This window comes from Pituophis catenifer, unplaced genomic scaffold (genome assembly GCF_029215685.1).
Source record: "Pituophis catenifer annectens isolate HBS135680 unplaced genomic scaffold, rPitCat1.0.hap2 SCAF_8, whole genome shotgun sequence".
NCBI classification, from domain to species: domain Eukaryota; kingdom Metazoa; phylum Chordata; class Lepidosauria; order Squamata; family Colubridae; genus Pituophis; species Pituophis catenifer.
Genome location: NW_027256888.1, coordinates 84120060 through 84134603, shown reverse-complemented (window position 1 = coordinate 84134603; position 14544 = coordinate 84120060).

Sequence of the window (14544 nt, the reverse complement as noted above, 5' to 3'; positions counted from 1 at the left end):
TATGGGGGAGTCTGTGCCCTTTCCGCATCACTGGCTGCCATCCATGTGAAGGCTCTGCTCCTACTTGGCACCTGCCAAGAAGACAGAACCTCCCCACCCCGAGTCTGTCACGTCTTTAACACTCTCCGACTTCACGAGGCTGAAGCTGCTGTGGCCAGGAGGCCCCCTTTGGTCAAGGCCTGCCCACGGATTCTGCTGCCGGACTTTAAAGGGAGGAGGAGGAAGAGGAGGAGAGCTGTGGGTCATTGGTACTATTCTGCATTCTCAGGAAAATGGAGAAAATGGCTGCCTCTCTTGCTTACTGTAGGATTCTTGTAAATAGCTCTTTACACTTATTTATTTATGTAGGACTAGCTGTATTTTTGTGCTGTAAACCTGAAACTTAATTTATTATTTTTTCTGATATTTTTGTACTGTAATAAAGTCTAGTTTATAGAAAAGAAAATGAGTGGCTATTTAGGAAATGAGTGGTTATTCTGGGCCAGAGGCCTCGAACCCTCCAGGTGTGGTTGCAACTTGCAAAATAAATGGGGTTTAGCATATTGCAGCCCATCCTTCTTCCGGGGGCTTCTGTTGATTGAGTTGAAAGAGACCCCCAAGCCTTGGACTTTATTTCTTTGCATCCTTTATTATTTTTACGGAATACCTCAAGGTGACAAACATATCAGACACACCTCCCTCCTCCCCTTATTTTCCCCACAACAACAATCTTGTGAGGCGGGTTGGGCTGAGGGAGTGTGACAGGCTCAAAGTCACCCAGCTGGCTTTCACACACAAGGCAGGACTAGAACTCAGGATCTCCCGCTTTCTACTCTGGTTCCTTCACCACTGGACCAAACTGGCCCTTCAGGTTTAACCCTTGAGTGGGTGGGAGGCTGGGCCTTTCTTCCCTTCAGAGCGGACCTGCTGGGTTTTAGCAATGCTCACAGTCTATCATGAGGCTGGGGGGGGGCAGCTCTATGTGCCCACCAGGCGATGGGGGTGCATATAAGGGGAGGAACGGCTATCCTGCTCTCCCTCTGGAGCTTAAAGTGTGTATGAGTATTCCCTATTTCTGCTTTATGTCGCAGCCAGAAAGGATCAGGCGCTGGGGTTTGCACTGGGCTTACACGCCACCTTTGCCAGTCTGCCCATCCAATGAGAAGGCACTGCACGATACGCTGAACCCCCACTGGACCAAACAAGCTGTGTTTGCACAACACAAGAATGTGAACACACACAGAAGCCCTAAAACTCCCCAAAGCTGCAGCTGCAGAGATCAAAGTGCTGCCCATCTGCCAGCTGCATTCCTCGGCTGTGGAGCCAGACTGGGGAAAGAGGGAAGACCCCCACCCCCACCCCTTGCATGGGGTGGACACCCACTCGGGCAACCTGACTTCAGAATGGAAGCCTCTGTGATTCCTCCACAGACTGTCCCCCTTGTGGGTGCTCCATTGCACCCCAGAAAGAAGCACAAGGGGAAAGCACCAACTGGTGCCACAGCCTTGAGGGGCCGGGCACCCAAATGTGCCAGGATCTGGAGGGGGGTGGGCTGAGGGCTTTGCTGCCTGGCGCTCCCTCCTAGGCTTCCCCACACAAGACAGAAGGGTCTGCTTTCAGGGGAAGGGAAGCTGAAGCCCCCCCCCCAAGCTGAGCTGCTGCTCTGCCATTGGGAAGCGGGATGGCTGGTCTCCATGGCAACCTGCTGACACTGACAACCAGGCTTGGAGGCCAGGCCTGATGGTCTTTGGAGGGCCTCTCTGGGCCTTTCAGTCTGCTGCTGAAGGGAGGCTGCTGAAAGGAGAGAATGAGCTGTGGACATGGCAAAAGGCTTTATTTATTATTTTATTTATTGATTAGATTTATTTGCCAGCCTTCTTGCTTTGAGGTGACTCTGGGCGGCTTATAGCAGGGCCACACAAGCTGAGCCAAGTTGCCTACAGGACTGGCAACCCCGGCTGGCTAGGGGGCTCTTGTGCCACCGACCTCCCCCTGTAGCTATCTCCAGCCTTTGGGAGACCCCGGGGTCTGCCTTTGTGACCCGAGTGCCAGGCCCAGCCCTGACCTTCTCCGACAGGGACCGCGTCTCCCCAGCCCTCTGACCTAGGGCACTGCCCACTTCCCCTTTGCTCAGGGCCTTCCGACAGGGACGGGGCCCCTAAGGGTGGGTGGCCGAGGTTCAAACGGCTGCTGTCACTGGGGCTGATCCTCATGTCCCTCTCGGGGGCCACAGAATGCCTTTGACGTGATATTTATGCACTGTCTCCATTGTGATAGTTCCGGATGGATCCTGAAGAAGCTGGGCAGGAAGAGGGCTGGCGCTTTTCGACTCCTCACTCCAGAGAGATTCCTCAAGGCCCCAATCCACAGGTTCAAATTTCAGCACGGCTGTGGGATCCCCACTCCCATGCTTCACAGCCGGCTTCCGATAAGCGCAGCTGATGCAGAGGCCAGCAGTGAAGTCCCATGATGTCTCACTTAAGGACCGCATCGCTTAGCCAAGAAGTTGCCCATCCCAACTGTGGCTGGTAACTGAGGAACAACTATACTGCAGGTAGTCCTTCGACTTACAACCATTTGTTGTTGTTTTTTTATTGAAAAGTTTTATAGGAAATACAAACATTTTCTCCCTTTTGGCAACTTTCTGACCAGCCAAGTTCATGGGGAAGCCAGATTCACTTAATAACCGGGTTATTAGCTTATCAATTGCAGCGATTCACTTAACAACTGTGGCAAGGAAGGTCCTAAAATGGGGCAAAAGTCACTTAACAAATGTCTCACTTAACAACAGAAATGTTGGGCTCAATTGTGGTCATAAGTTGAAGATTCCCTGTACTTTCCTACAGAGGCACAGTAACCGAATCATGGCAGTCTGAATGCCCTCCCCCCACTTATGCACTTGAGAATTAGGGAGGGTTCTGCCCTGGCGCAGGTGTTATTCTCTCCGACTGACCGTGGCCTCAGCAGTGGCTCTTCTGCTGCCCCTCAAGGTCCCTCCTGCCCCATAGGGGGAGGCTGGCGTGGGGCTGCAGCTTGGAGCCCCCCCCCCGAAGAGATGAGGCCTTTGGCCCAGGAGGTTTACCTTGCCAGACCACCTGCAGAGTAGAGAGGGGGGAACTCTTTCCTTGAAAGCTTTTGGCTTTTCCCGTCTGCTCCTCTTCCTCTGACGGGAAGGTGGAAGCCATTCCCAGATCTTACCAGCAGGGGGCTCCCTTTATCTACAAATGCTCGGCAGGAGCCCTTCTGGAATGAGATTTCCCCCCCACCACCACTCCAAACTGAATTCTTTGTGGGGTCTTGGGTGAAATTTTGCTTCAGGCTCCGGTAAAGGTAAAACATTTGAATTTGGAATTTTTAAAAGGAAACTTCAGTGAAGGAAATGAAAATGATCACTTTATCAGGGTGACAAATGATGATTTGGCCCTTTCACGTGTTCTAGTCCTGTTTGGATCCTCAGAAATATCCCCCCCCCATCCAAATCTTCTTTTCCACAGTGGCTAAAAACTGCAGCAGCTGCAAGAGGCCCCCAGGGCCCACGGGGGCCATCAGAGGTGGCTGCCTCGTGCTGGGAGCGGAAAAAGAGCCCAACCGAACTATTTTTCCTAACTTGAAAAAAGAAAAGAAATATGTCAAAACAGCTGGTTGTTAATGCCTAATTACAAGTTCCAGTCAAGGCTTGATAAGAAAACAGAGAAGACACACACACACACACACACACACACACACACAGAGGCACCCCTGGACAACTTGTGACTTGTTTTCACTTGTTAGGTGGAGTCTGTTCCCTGCTTAGATCCAGGTGGGGAGCAATGGCCCCTCCATGACTGCCTGGCTCAGGAATTCTGGGAGTTGAAGTCCACAGATCATAAAGGGGCCATCGTTCCCCAGCCCTGCCTTAGACATTCAAATTCAAACACGAGGTTTCTGATAGACATTTAAAGCAGCTGTTTCCGCAGCCCAGGAAAGAGCGTCTGTCTCATAATTCAAGGAAGACAATTATTGCAAATCTAAAAGTCCAAATGTAACTCCCGGCAGCATCTTAAAACCTCCAGAGTGTTAAAGTTTGACATTGGTATCTTTATTGTGGCCGTTAGAAGCCAGAGACGTAGGAGAATCTCTGCCCCCATTAAGGTCACTTGCTCCAACCGCTTCTTGCTGCACTGCTGAGGAAGTCCAGGGTCACAATTTTGCTTTTAAATCTATTGATTCACCGAGATGTCTCTGAAGAATTGCAACCTCAGCTTTTCAGAAAGGAATCCAATAAACAGAGAGCATTTGTGTAAACACAACAATTTTCATTAATAGCACGTGGCCAATATCCTCCGAATGCCCTCCGGGAGAGCTCTCCTTGGGGGCCTTGCGGCTCTCCCGTGGGCCCAGGAGGGGAGGGGGGGTTAGGCCTGCAGCCCTCCCTGTGATGTTGAGTGGGGTTCGAATTTGGTTCAGACTTCTCTTGTGCAGGAGGGAGAAAGGGAGGGTGAGAGAGAGAAGGGGGTCAGGCTTCCCCCTTTGTAGGCTGGTGCTCTGGGCAGCTGAGGTGCCATTCCTTGAGGGGGAGAGCTTCTCCCCTCGGCCTTCCTTCTCCTGCCTCCATCCATGAAGGAGCCACTGTTCTGGGACAGAGAGAGGCTCCCAAGACCGGCTCGTGACCTTGTCCTGTTGCCGTCCTCCGAGCATGCCTCATTCCCACAAAAGATGGGGTGGCATCCTTCGCTTGCCCATCACCCCGGGGGGGGATCCATCCCTGGGGCAGGGGGCTGTGCTGCAGCCTGCCAAGCCAGGCATGCTTCTGCTCTTCGCCCTTCTGGGCACCCTCTGGACCAGCCTGGGGCACGTCCATCTGTCCGGTCGGGAAAGTCATTGCCAAACGCAGGAGGAGATGCCCTCAGAATCGAGAGTGGGGGATTTCCATGTTTAAGTGTCGCAGCCCACTCCGCTTCCCCCAGCCCGGCCTGTGTAATCTTGGCTACAATTGCAGTCCACTGTGCAAACAGACTTCAGTGCCACATCTGAAAGAGGTCATCTGTAGCCACCCCACGGAATGCTGGGTAATCTGGCAAGCGAATCCTTGCATCGCTAAGGCAGGATTGAGGCACCGTGTGGGGCAATTGCCCTTCCATCTCCCTAATCCTGCCTCTGAATGGAGCTCTTAAGCCCCTATATTATTCCAACATTATTATCTATTGATTGATTTTTAGAAAGGGTAATTGTGTAAATAAAAGTACGTCTGGTCTGATTGCTTTGCTGCAAGAGACCACTTCTCGTGCCACGGGCCACGCATCCAGCTGCTGGCAAGCAAGGGCAGGGCAGGGACCAGTCAAGGAGCTGTTGGGGGGGGGGGAATGAAGCCCCAAAGTGGGGTGGGGGCATCTTGAAGGTGGCCCTGCGGAAGTGGCAAGGAGGGTTCAGGACTCCTTGTGGAGGGACCAGTGGAGATGCCAGCAGGAATCGGAGGGTCTGCAGCCCTGGGGGAAGAGAGGAGCAAGTGGCAGGATTAGGGGGCCTTTGTGCCCTGCTGGACACGTCTGATTCTGGATGACTGAACACCCACAAGTGCCAAAACCCCAGATGCAAACAGAAGGACCCACCTTTTGCCTGCAAGGGGGTCTACCCCAATGCCTCCCCCTCCCACAGCCCCATGATTGAGGCCACCGTCTCTGCTGAGGCTTCTCTTCTCTTTGGGCTTCTTGATCACCTCCCCAACTTCTTCATCTTCCTCCCTGCCCTCCCCAGTGGACCTGAGCAGTCCCCCAAAGCCTGCTGAGGGGCCTTCCAGGTCCTCCTGGAGCCCCCGCCCCCCTTCTCTGGCCTGGGGCAGCTATACACAGGGCAACTGAAGGAGTGGACAAGGAAGTCACCCCTTGGTCAGTCTGAGAGGGGGGAGTCTTGCTCTCCCGAGGGATGAGTGAAGGCCTGACCAGCTGCAGCTGAAAGGCCCTGAACCAGCAGCAGCCCCTCCTGGACCCTTCCTCTCCGTTCCCCTCTCACCCCACCCCTGCCTGCATCTTGCTGGGCTGTTGTTCTTAGCCAGGGCAGGAGAGACCTGAAAGATCCTGGGGGGCTGCCGGTCAAGGCAGCCTCAGATCAGTCCTGGGTCCCAGCCAAATAACTCATCAATGCACTGCAAAGGGTCCTCTGGATGGGGGCAGGACAAGGGAGCCTGCACTCCCTTAATCTGGGCACCCCAGCCCCATGACTCTGGCGAGAAGGGGGCTTCCTCCTTTGCAGTGTGGTAGATGAGGTTCACCCAGCTGGTCTTTGGTTCCCCTTGGTCTGACCACCCAGGGCCCTCTGCTGTCTTGCCCACCCTTTGATGGGCCCAGAAAGGGGGCCTTTCGCAGCGCTGATGGGTAGTTCAGAATGAAGGAGCCCCCCCACCCCCGTCTCAGCAGAGGTCAGAAGCTGCCCTGCTCGGCAGGAGGGGCGGCCCAGCCTCGCCCCCTGGTGAAATAATAAGAATAAGAATATTCCCTCCATTTCCTTCTGTGAGATTAATGATAAATTGTCCATTCCCTAAAAGAAGCTGATAACGGCCCTAATTTTACTTCCAGGCCTGGAAATGGCATTTCTACGCAAAGCAGGCTCGGCAGCCGGGCGCTTTCTTCCGCGGCCAGACTTTGATAGAATTTTTTTTATTATTATTATTTTGTTTTAAACTGGAAAAGCCCCTGGAGCTACTGGCAGTCCACAATAAAACAAAATAATATTTTAGTCAAAATAGGCAGAACGGTGCTTGCAGCCAACTTTCAAATTAGCATTTTGAGGGCAAATATGCAACCAATTTGAGATAATGAGGCCTGATTATTCAATCCAATGAATGTTAAATAGGGAGAAAAAGCTCAGGCGCCTTATCTCGCCTCCCTTCAATGTAGTTTATTTTATTTTTAATCATTTCACATTTGAACTCTTTATTTGTTCTCCACTCCCTTTCACTGCCCCCTCCCCCCAGGTTCTCTGGTAAACAGGCAGCAGCCCAGGCTCCCCTCCCCCCCCCCACACCACCTGCAGCTGGAAATTGCGCCCAAGGAGCCCCCTGGCCAGAGGCAGAAACCTCTCTCTTTCCCCCCCCCCCCACACAGGCTCTTTTGCAACCTGAGTCACCACAATTACTTTTCATTGATACTATTGTGACTTCCACAGTTTCTAACAGGCAAGATTTTCCTCTCCCATCTGTTCCCCAACTTCTGCCAAACATCCCTTTTTGGAAGCTCAGTTCTCAGTTCGGAATTCATTGAAAAGAGGATTCCCTTAATCCTTTTGCCATGCTCTCCTCTGGTTCGCCTTCCTTTGTTCTCTTTTCTGTTCTGTATCATCATCATCTACTCCTGGGCTCCTTTTTTCCTTTGGTTTTGTTCTCCTTGTTTGGGGGGGGCTCTGTCTCCCCGAGGGTCACTCAGCTCCCTGGTCTGGGTGACCAGGCTTCCCCACCCCCAGGGTCCTGGACTTTCTTTTTCAGGCTCTTTTTCCTTATTTCTGAGAAATATCTCCTTTTATATTCAAATGCCACTAAAATGGGGGGGGAGTATATTAGGGAACAGCAGGGGTGAAATCCAGCAGGTTCTGGCGGGTTCTGGAGAACCGGTAGCGGAAATTATGAGTAGTTCGGAGAACCGGCAAATACCACCTCTGGCTGGCCCCAGAGTGGGGTGGGAATGGAGATTTTGCAATATCCTTCCCCTGGAGTGGGGAGGGAATGGGGACTTTGCAGGATCCTTCCTCTGCCATGCCCACCAAGCCACGGCCACAGAACTGGTAGTAGAGAAATTTGGATTTCACCACTGGGGAACAGCCCCTTGGACAATACCTGCCAACTTCAGATTGTAGAGGGGGGCAGAGTTGGTCCAAGGGAGCCCAGGGCCAGGGGAGCTCACTGACCTTGCAGGGCCCTGACAGCTGGCCAGGCTCTCCCTCCCAGCGTCCATGCAGCTGGAGGGTGGGCTCTGTGGGGAAACCTTTCATTGGGGGGCTGGCCACAGCATCCCTGCAGAGGCCCCTTTCACCGGGGAATGCCTGGCCTCCCTGCCGCTTGCCCTCTGGGGCGTCTCCCCTTGCCTGGCCTGGGGGCTGGATGGGGTCCCCAAGAGCCCAGGCTGGCAGCTGCTCCTTCCGGCCAACTGACTTGCAAAAGGCTTCCGCGGGGCAGGTCCAGGGTCCCGGCCCAGACGGGCACTGACAATCGGTGGAGAAGCCTTAGTGCCCGTCCAGTCCTGCCTCTGGCCCTGGGAAGGAAGCCGGGCAGCTCCAGGCACTCCCGTGGGGAGGGAGGGCCCGGTTGGTATCAGGCCAGACTCATCTGAGAACTGAGAGCTGCGACGGAGGGAGATGAGATAGGCAGGGGCAACCAGAAAGGGAACTGGAGGCTGGGGCATGGCGTCCCCACCCACTGCTCTGCCCGGGGAACCCAGCCCTGCCTGCAGTGGGTCTGGTGCAGCAAGACCCTCACCCACCCACCAAACTGCCCTGCCCAACAGATGTGGCACCAGTGGCAGGGCGCCCGAGTATGGCCACGTCTTGCCGCCTCTCGGCTAAAGCCCAGCAGCCGAGCTCTTCCTGCCCGTCCCTCAGCTGGCTGGAGGTGCCCGTCAGGCCAGCCCGCTCAGAGTCGAGGGTTCCTGAAGCGAAAAAGGAGCACTCGGCAGGAGGTGGCTGGCAGAAGATGGACACACAGAGCTCTCCACGAGGATGGTGCGGACAGAGAGCAAGATGCGGCACCGGCTGCTTCCCTGCTGCCTTTTGCTGGGCTCCAGCAGCCGCAGCAACTTCCGAAGGGCCCGGGGTTTTGGCCTGGCACTCCAGGTGTGGGGGCTGAGCTCCCTGCCCCCCCTCGTGTCCGTGGTGATGCGGTGGGAGGTCACCCCTGCCTGGCCATTCCTGGCAGGCTCGTCCAGGCCAAACAGCCCCCCAGCCCCCCTGTCCTTCTTGGGGCAGAGCGTATCCCTCCAGGGCAAGAGCCCTCCGGCTCAGACCCTCCAATCTGCAGAGGCCGGCAGCCGCTCTGCCCGGTCCTGCCACCAGCCATGGGTGTGATGGGGGGGGCTTGGTCTCCAAGTGGCAGGGTGTCTTGAGCTGAGGGGCCTCTCCTCACTTGGTTGACTGACAATAACTCACAGCATCTCTTCCTCCAAAGTGCCCCCTGCAAGAAAGCAAACATCCAAGAAGATCATCATAAAAGAGATGTAAATCCAGAACAGACTGCCAGCTCCCCTCCTCTTCCTTCAAAAACACTGGTTTCTGACAGGATAAGAGGGAGGGGGCATCTTCACCTGGACACAGACAGCTCCTGAAATAGGGGTGGGGCTGTCCTTGAGAAGGAAGGGCTTCCCCCTCTTGACTGACTGACGGGGGTGGGAGCTGTTCTCAGCCCTTCTCTCAGCCTGCCCCTCCCAGTTGGTCCTGAAGGTTGCAGGACGCAGGGCTGCCGGTCACAGGGAATACCCGGCCTCTTGAAACCTGCTGGTTGCCCTGCCACGGCCCCCCACCCCCAGGGCTGCCCTTCCTCTGTGGCCCCAATCCTGGCACCAGCAGGAGCTTCCTGCTTCTCTCCCAGGGCAAGCCCCCCGGAAGTGAGCTCTGCCAACCCAGCGCAGGGTGTCCGGGGCAGGAGGGGTGGAGGGGAGGAAGGGACACAGCCAGGGGGAAGGGGATTGAGAGGAGAGAAGGAGGGGTGGGGGTGGGAAATAGAGAGCCACTCCACTCTGGTGGGGAGGAGGTTTCTGTGCAGCCCCCCCCCCCGAGGAGGTGAGGGACCAGTTCGGCATCTCTGGGAGGGTCTTTGATGGGCCTGGGGGATCTGCTTGCAAAGCCAGGCGCCAGGAGCTTTGCTCATAACTTACAAACCTGACAGAGCGATAGTGATCCTTCCTGCCCTGCCCCCCTCACCCCATGGCAGCTCCCACCAAAGCTGGTCACTTTTGACCTTGAGGAGCTGAAATCCCCTGGTGACCCCCGTTCTTCCTGAAAGTGCCTGCAGTGACTTTCAGCTTCTCAAATTATGCTTGCTCTCCCCTGCCCCCCCTTATCCCCCCCCTGCAGCTGGCTCTTCCTGGGGCTCCCAGAAGTGCAGATCTGCCCCCCCCCGCCCAAATTCCTTTCCAAACTGCCAGGGAGCAGCAGAAGGATGATGAATGGGCAGCCAAGGCTGCTTAGCAGGACAGCCATGGGTGGCCTTGGCAAAGTCCCATTTCCATCCGGAACTGGCACCGCCAAGTTGCTGCTTGAAATCCAGCCGCCAGTGCCCCCTTCTGGGAAGATGCACCGCAGGACAAGCCATGCCCTCAGTCTGAGCGGCTTCTTCAGGCCCTCTTTGGGGCTTGTGCTGTGAGGTGGGTTTGTCCTGGGTGCTGCTGAAGCCCCCCTCCCCAGTCTGGCAACTGGCAGGGAAGGCCTTCTGCAGAGGTTGGGCCAGGAGGGGGCGGCAGCAGCCTCTCAGAGGGCTTACTGTTCTTAGTGTGGGTGGGAGACCCCTGCAGTCCCAGAGCTGGGAGGGGTGGCTTAGAGGACTCTGCCTGGTGTGTGGCTGGGGCAGGGAATGGGGTGGGGGCGGGGGGCAGAACTGGCCCAGCAAGGAACCTCCCCCTCTTCTAGCTAATTGTGGGCTCCCGAGTGGAACGACCGCTGCCCTGTGCCCGGCGGGCGCATGAAAAGGCAACAGGGAACATTAGGCCAAAACGGGCCCTGGCTGCGTGGCAGAGATGGGGCAGATAGGGCAGGCTCCTGGGGCCGGGCAGAGGAAATGAGCCCTGCCTGCCTTATCTGCCTCCCATCAGAGCCTGGCACCATTTTCCATGGAGCAGAGATCCACAGATAAGGGGGTGGAGGGCAGAAAGTCCCTGGCCAGATCAGCCAGAGGGGGTCCTTTGCTGAGCAGGCAGGGGGATGCCGGGATGGCTGAGGCTGGCTTCTCGGTGACCTTGTCACACGGCCTGCCCCCCAGGACCAATTCTCCACGAAGCTCCTGGGGGGGGGGAACCGTTCACATTCCTTGTTGGGCCTTTTTTTCAGGCGCTGCTAATGGACGACCCCTCCTCACTTGGATGTATCCAGTGGCTCAGAAATGGAATGGGATCTTGGAGACCCTGGAAGCTGTGCCAGCAATACCCCTCCCTCCATAGGGCACCTACCTGAGAAAGGAGTGGGTGGCATGCAGGGTCTCTGGGCGGGCCGGGCTGGTGCCGCAGGAGGAACCACGGAAGGGCAATCCTAGGCCTCGGCCCTCTCTTGGGGGGTTTCGGGGGCTTCCTCCTGCCCCGTCATGCCCGCAAAGAAGGGGAGGGGCAGGCCAGGCAGAGCCAGGGGGCTGAAGGAATGGCTCATCCCGGCTCCTCCGGCCCAGACAGACCCAGGGCCTCGTCTCCTTTCGACCTCCCACACCTGGACGTTCCGTTCCTTCCCTTCGGACGGTTTGTGGCCAGAGCCAAGCAGGTCCCCCCATCCTGGCCTCTCTCTGGGTTTTGGCAGAGCAGGGAAACCTTTGGGGTCTCTCTGGAAAGGGTCCCACAGGGACGCCACGGAAGAGGGCTTCTCGTGGGGTGGCCTTGTGAGGCTTCACACCTGCAGTAACTCGACTGACCTCTGCAGCCACCGGGGGAGGGGGGGATAGGCACACCCCACACCCATTGTCTCTTGCCATGGAGTCCTCAGTGAGGATGGTGAGGAGGTTTTTGGACCAGCAATTGAGGTGTGAGGAAGATCCACGTGGCTTTAGCAGTTATGATGAGAAAAGACCCTGGAAATGGGGGGCCATCATGGCTCCTGGACCACCACCCCAGTTTCTTTTAGGCCCCCAGAGGCTGAGTGGAGCAGGCTGGCTCTGAGACCAGGAACCAAAATGACCTCTAAAAATAGAACAATATCTGAACCATTTAAAATGAAAACACCTGGAAAGAAGAATGCAGATTAATAACCGCTCAATGACTGCAATTACCAGTAGCTTTATTTGAGTGGCTCTTGACTGGAACGGAGCCTCGTCTGCATTCAGCAGAAGAGGCTGGGGAGGAGGGCACTTATTCTAAACCAGAGGTTAACAAGGGGCTGGGAGGAGGGGCCTCTGTGCCCCCCCCCAAGTCTTTTCCTTTTCCCTCTCAGAGCCCTGAATTGGGTAGTGGGTGCCCAAACCACCTGCAGCTGAGTGGGGTGGAGCGGGGCAGGCGGGCACATTTGGGCTAGCAGACCCTCCCCACCGCAGAAGGACTCTGAAGGCAGAGTCAGCCTCAGGCAGGGAAGAGCCACTGAACAGCTGCCTTCATCCCTGCCAAGAGCAAGGGGTCTCCAGATCTTCTGTGCCTCCCCCTGCCCCCCCCCGTTTCGAATGAGTCAGAGGAGTGTGAAGAGTGATGGCTACAGCATCCTCTGTAGATCTATTTCTCCTGTATGGAAACTGGTGTTTACCAAATGTACGCGGAAGACCAGGAATGATGTGCCGGCAGACCAACTTCTCAAGGCACTTCATGGGGATAGGAGTGAGTGCCACCGGTCTGTCATTGCTGAGGTTATCGATAGGGAGCTTCTTTGGCAGCGGAACAATGGTGGAAGCCTTCAAACCAGATGGAATAGTGGACTGGGATAGAGGACTTTCTTGGCTTTCGAGAACTGAAGAAGCTTCTTAAATGAGAAGTGAAACGTTTTCAAGGGAAAAAAACCCAAGAAAGCCCAGTTGCCTTTTGAAAAGAACCTTTGGGGCATCAGCTCAATCGACTCCCACTTTTCAAAAGCAGACCCCTCGCACCCCAAACTCTTCTCTTCCTGGACCGCACTTGCCTCTCGTCAGCTGCAAAGCACTTCTATGTGCTCGTCGTGAATCTCCAAAAACTCTTCCTTCTTGAGGACAAGAGACCGATGGCTCACCAGACTTGCTGATTTTAATAAAATAACAGTTGGAAAATCCAATTGTTGGCATGTTTTTAGCTGAGTTTTTAATATCCCATTGCCATCACATTCCCTACGGTGCTCCACCAGGCAACTGTGAAGAAGATGGAGCAGGATTTAATCTTGAGATTAATAGAAATATAAGGATTAATTGCAAGGAATTTAAATCTGCAGGGCCAGATGACCAGCCCATGAGGGTACTTGAGGAATTAATGGATGGTCTGGCTAAATTGGTATGTCTTCTCCTGTGCTCTGTAAAGGAAGGAAAACCAAGAAAAACTGAAATCTTTCAACTGCGATGGTGGAGAAAATTATTAATAATTATTTGGGCCTAATAATTCAATGTCAACCTCGAACCCTGTCAGGATCGAACTCAGGCTGAGGGCAGAGTTTGCTTGTAATCCAGCACTTTTAACCACTGTGCCACCAGGGCTATCAGCTCTTATTCCACTGATAGCCACCTTTCCATGTTCAGAGATTGGCCAGAGATACAGCAGCGGATAGATGACCAGAAGGTTCCCAAAGGACATCGGGTAAACCTTGGTCGGCTCCGGGAGGCACCTTGGTGGGACCATTTCCCCCAATTCTCCACTCTGGAGCTTCAGAGCCATCTCAAACCGACCATGACTGCTCACAGAGCTATCCAGGAAAGTCCTCCTTTTTCAATCACTGGCTTTATGCAAAGCTGCTTGCCTGGTGCCAGATATGAAGAGGGACCGGATGGCAGACCTGACATTTTTAGCCACTTGAGAAGCAGTTTAGGACACTGTGGTCACACCACTGAGTGATCTGTCTAGCTCAGAAAGGAAGATGATTGTTCAGCTGGTAGTCAGTCCAGAGCAATGTTGCTCAACCTTGAGTGGACTTCAACTTCCAGAATTCCCAGACTGCCTGTTGGCCAAGGAATTCTGGGAGTTGAAGTCCACACATCTCAAGTTGCCAAGGTTGAGAAAAAAATTTTTTTAATTTGATTTATATGCCGCCCTTCTCCGGAGACTCAGGGCGGCTTACAATGCGCTAAGCAATAGCCTTCATCCTTTTGTATATTTTATACAAAGTTAGCTTATTGCCCCCACAATCTAGGTCCTCAATTTACCTACCTTAGAAAGGATGGAAGGCTGAGTCAACCTTGAGCCTGGTGAGATTCGAACCTGCAGTAATTGCAGGCAGCTGGTCTTAATAACAGGGTGCTTTAGACCACTGTACTACCAAGGCTCTTATTGGCTTCTTAAAGCATCTTTGCAGTAAATAAGGACGAATTGCTGGAGCCTCTGGTCCATGAGAGGCAGCCCCTCCGGACTGTGGCCATATCACCTCCCCACCTGCAGCCCTGGCCTGCTACAACCAAGAGCAACTCAGAGGAGGCAACTTCCCTCTCCTCTCTTAGCTCAGTCAGTATAATGCATGCCCAGTCAGTGCTTTGACCCAGGACTAAACCCTGGATAATGAATGTCTGGCTAGGCATGAAGTAGCAGAATTGTATCGGAGGCCCACCATTACTGTCACTATGGCTTCCTTGGCTAGATTGCAACCTGAAAGAAATGGAGATCCCAATTGCTTCCCTTCCTTTCCCAGCAAAGGCTGGTTGCAGCCTCTCCTGCACTTGCAATAATCTAGATGACCACTAGATGCCAGCCTTGCAAGGTAGTCCAAATACAAAGCACATTCAGGAATATTAGCGCTGTATTTTATTGGAAAGTT